Below are 5,221 nucleotides of genomic sequence, written 5' to 3'. Positions count from 1 at the left end.
CTGATCCTTGGTCGAAAGCCTTCAGTCTTTCATCATTAATTGTGGTGTTAGCTGTAGGTTTTAGAACATCCCTTAATTGGGTTGAGGAAGTCCCAATTAATTTCTAGTTTGCTTAGTTTTTACCATAACGAGGTGTTAAGTTTTGTTAAATATTTGTTCTGCATCTGTTGAGATAATCATAGGTTTTGTTTTGTTAATATAGGAAATTACATTGATGGGCTTTTGAACTAATTCAGCTAAGCTTGAATTCCCAAGATAAACTCCATGTGCAGGGTAGGGTATATTATCATTTTTTGTATTGTTGGAATTTATTTGCTAATGTTACTGATTTTTATATCTGTGTTCATGAAGGATATTGCCATGTAGATTTCTTTTCTTGTAATGTCTTTGGTCTTAGTAATGTTGGCTTCATAAAATGATTTGGGAAGTAGTCCGTTTGTTTTTTGTAAAAGTTTGTGTAGGACTGGTTGGTATTCTTTTGATGTTCGATAGAAGTGAAGTCATCTTGCTTTGGAGAATTCTTTATGGTAAGGTTTTAAATTATGAATTCCATTTCTTTAATACATATAGGGATATTCAGATTTTTTATTTTTTGTGTGTGTTAAGTTTGGTAATTCAGAGAATTGGTCCATTTAATCTAAGTAGTTGTAATTATTGGCATAAAGTTGTTTATAATAATTCCATTATCTTTTCAGTGTCTTTAGGATGTGAAGTAATTCCTCATGTTTCTTTCCTGATATCGGTAATTTTGTCTTTTCTTTCTCTCTTGATTAACCCAGTGAGACATTTGTCAATTTTATTGATCTTTTAAAATAAGTAGCTTTTTGTTTTATTGTTTTTTTCTATTTCATTTATTTCTTCTGTGCTCTTCATTCGTTCCCTGAATTTTACATTTGGTTTAATTTACACTTGTTTTCCTAGCCTTTGAAGGAAGAAGCTTAGAGCAATATACCTTTCTTCCTTTGTAATAGAAATGTTTAAAGCTACAGATTTATCTTTTTGCTTCAGTTTACTTGTGTCCCACATATTTTGGTGTATTTTGTTTTCATAGTCAGTTCAAAATATTTCTTAGTTTCCCTTCTGATTTTTTTTTTGTCTTATGCGTTATTTAGAAATATTATTTAATTTCCAGATTTGGTGTGTGTCTGGGGCATTCTCAGTATTTTGTTAACGTCAAATTTAATTATATTCAGAAATTTCAATTTTTAAAAATATATTGATATATTTTTTTTATGGCCCAGCATGTGGTTTCTCTTGGTGAATGTTCTGTGTGCATTTGAAAAAATGTGAATTCTGTTGTTGCGTGTAATGTTTTATAAATGTCAGTTTGGTTGATAGTGTTGTTCATGTTTTCTACATCCTTATTGATTTTCTGTCTACTTGTTCTATCAGTTGCTGAGAAGAGGCCTGTTGAAATGTCCAATTATAATTCTGGGTTTGTCAATTTCTCCTTTTAGATATATCAGTTTTTGCTTCATATATTTGAAGCTTTGTTACTAAGTGCATACACATTTGGGATTTATGTCATCCTGAAGAACTGACATTTTTATCATTACAAAACTTTACTCTTTATTCCTAGTAATAGTCCTCTTGGAGTCAACTTTGATATTAATCTAGTCACTTCAGCTCTCTTGTAATTTGTGTTATGTGATAAATCTTTTTTTAAAAAATCATTTTACCTTTAACCTAACTTGTCTGTATATTTAAAGTGCATTCCTTTGGGAAATACATAGTCGGCCTTTTATCCATTCTGAGCATGGGTGTCTTTTAATTATAATAGACTATTTATATTTAATATAATTATATTGATATGATTGGTTTTAAAGTCTGCTATCATGGCTTTTTCCCCTATCTGTCTCATCTATTTTTTATTCCTTTTCCTCCTTTTTCTGCTTGCTTTTGGATTATTGGAGTAGTTTTTTTTTTATTCCATTTTATCTTTAACATCAGTTTATTAGCTATACCTCTTTGTTTAACTTTTTAGGTACTGGTGAAGGGTTTATAATATACATCTTTACATTATCACAGTTTACACCCAAATAATATTACATTTCTTCATTTATAATGTAAAAACCTTAGGACAGTATACTTCTGTTTTCTTCTGGATTTTGTGCTATTGTTGTATTTTTCTTCTATAGTATATCTTCTATATCTAGAATCCACAATTCTTTGTTATTTTTGCTGTAATCAGTTAATTAGCTTTTAAAGAAATTAAAAAAATGAGAAAACATGTTTCATACTATGTTTATATTAACTTTCTCATGCTCGCTATTTTTTTGTGTAGATCCAGGTTTCCATCTGATATTTTCCTTGCACTTGAAGAACTTTTTTTAAAGCATTTAATGTAGTTATATTTATTATGGTGCAGTTCCATTGGCTTCTGTTCATCTTTTACAAAAATCTGGATTTTACCTTAGTTATGAAGGATATTTGTGCTTAATCTAGAATTCTAAATATGGAGATATTTTTTCTTTCAGCATGTTCCATTGTTTTCTGGCTTCCATATTTTCTGATGAGAAGTCTGTTGTAAATAATATGGTCTTTGTTTTCCCTTACTCAATGTGTCTTTCTTTCCTCTTGACAGCTTTTAAGATGTTTTCAGAAATTTAATTTGATGTATTTTGGTGTGGTTTGTTATTTATTCTGCTTTGGCTTCACTGAACTCCTTGGTTCTGAGATTCATGTGTTCTCACGAAATTTGGAGACACTTATTTAAAAAGAAAAAAATATATATATATAAAATCCCCCCCCCCCCCATATCCCACTTTTGCATTCTGGGACCCTAACTACATGTATATTAGACTGCTTGTTATTATTCTGACTGCTTTGACTTGAACTCATTATTCTTTCAGTTTTAAAAAATTCTCTGTTCTTCAGCCTAGATAATTATATTGTATGTTTTCAAGTACCCTGACCTTGTTGTTTTTTGGCATTGTCTAATCTGTTAAACCCATTCAGTGATATTTTTCATTTCATATTTTGGTCTAGAAATTTTTAGTTTGTTTTTTTTTAAACTTCCATTTCTGTACTTAAGTTTGTGTTTTCCTTTGAATCCTTGACCATAAAACAATATTAATACATTTTAAAAAATTGAAATTTCTGAAAAGAATTAAATTTGAAATTAACGAAATATTAAGATAGCCCTGGACAGACACAAAATCTGGAAATTAAATAATGTTTCTAAATAACACATAGGAGCCACCCCACCACACACACACAAAATATCACAAGGGAAAGTAAGAAATATTTTGAACTGACTGATGATGATCACAAAATATACCAAAATGTGTGGGATATTTGAATGTCTTATTTTCTTTTATTGGATGCTGGACATTGTGAATATTATATTGTTGAAAGTCTGGATTTTATTTCCTTTAAATAATTGAATTTTGTTTTGACTGGCAGTTAACTTGTAGATGATGATGGTGATGGTGATGATGATGACAATGATTACTGAGGCTTGATTATTAGGGAGGGTTAGAGCAGTGTTTGTGCTAGGTCTGATTTCCTCCTTTTGAGGTATGATTCTTCTGTGATCTCTATTTAGTACCCAAGCTGTTTAACAATGTTTTTTTTTCACTCTGTTCAGAACTAGACTTGTCTCCCAGTTTTGCATGAGCTCTTAGAATGATAGCTCTCTAGCCATTCTTTGCCTGGCCCCATTGAATTTTATTGTTTGAATGTGCAGCTCAGTATTTAGGAACAGTCTCAAAAGAACCCCTATCAGATCTCTGGAGCTCTTTTTCTGCATAAGTCTCTCCTTTCTGGCAATCTGCTCTCAACAAATTTCAGCTGCCTCAGGCTTTGTAAGGCCTACCTCATTTGTTTTCTCAGAGGCTAGCTAGCTCTGTGATATCTGTTGTTCAATGTCTGAAAACAGTAGCTTTATTATTTATTTTGTCAAGTTTTATAGTTGTTTATGGTGGGAGGACAATTCTCGTGCATTTTATTTATATCTTAAATGTCATATTTGTCTGTGTATGTTATCCTGGTTCAGGAGCCAGCAAACTTTTTCGCATAGAACCAGGGAGTAATTATTTCATTCAGGCTTTTAGGTCATACAGTCTCAGTTGCAGCTAATCAACTCAGTGGTCGTAGTGTGGAAACAGCCATAGACAATATGTAAATAAATGGGCATAGTTGTGTACTAATAAAAACTTTATTTACATAAACAAGTGGCTAGCTTATGGGCCACAGTTTGCCAATCCCTGAGCTAGTTGACAGATACAAATGATGTTAGTTATGAAACCTTATGGTTGGAAGGAAGAATCTTTGAGATTCATATTTCAGGTTTGAAAGGAACCTTATAAATCATACTGTCCAGCCAACCCTTTGACGTTTGAAGCCACATCTAGTATTGACCAGCTTCTCCTTAACCCCTCATAGCTGTGATTCTCAGGGATCTCAGTCAAAGATTCTTTTTCAGGGAGCTGTCACTGTTGTTTTAATGATCAGTGTTTCCATTTGACCCACTTGGGTCTGGGTGAGCAAGTCAATTTCATCTTCCACATATCAATTTTTCATATAATTGAAGACTTTTCAAATTACTTCAGAATTTTAATTGTGTATTAAATTCATCCTACTTAATTCAACTGTGGCTTGATGCTTTTATTTTATTTTTGCTGCCATGTTTCTTTGCTTGAAAAGATTGAACATGAGGCCATATAGCCTCTATCCTGTATGTCATGTTTACATTTCCTCATTAACTTAGTCCTTCATCTGTTAATGTGATCCACTTTATTTAGATTCCTCTCAAAATATGGGGCTAGGAGCTGAACACTAGTTACATAGACTAGTGACTTGATAAATAAGATCTGTGGTGTAGGATCTAGATACTGTACTTTTATTAATACAGCTTAAGATGGCATTAACTTTTTTAGTGGTTATTTTGTATTGTTTACTTGTGTTAAACTTATTGTCACATAAAACCTCTGACCCCTTTTCATTCATATTTCTGTTAAACCAGTTCCCTATTTCTTGTATGTATATTATAACATTAATATTAGTAAACAGAGGGCTGAAAAGAAAATTACAACTGAGGAAAAAATTGTGAATCAGCAAATATCTATTTGTTAGAAAGCATTTTTTTTTAAAGAGCATTTTTTTTTAAAGATTTTATTGGGGCATTGGGGGAGGGAACAGCGTTGAGGAATCGGGGAAGGGGAACAGACAAGTTGCTGTCCATTTGTTCTTCAGATTAACTGTGGAGGACATCGCTTCA

The sequence above is a fragment of the Hipposideros armiger genome, unplaced genomic scaffold (genome assembly GCF_001890085.2).
Source record: "Hipposideros armiger isolate ML-2016 unplaced genomic scaffold, ASM189008v1 scaffold_62, whole genome shotgun sequence".
NCBI classification, from domain to species: domain Eukaryota; kingdom Metazoa; phylum Chordata; class Mammalia; order Chiroptera; family Hipposideridae; genus Hipposideros; species Hipposideros armiger.
The sequence above is the reverse complement of the archived record's forward strand: the minus strand, read 5'-3'. Positions refer to the sequence as shown.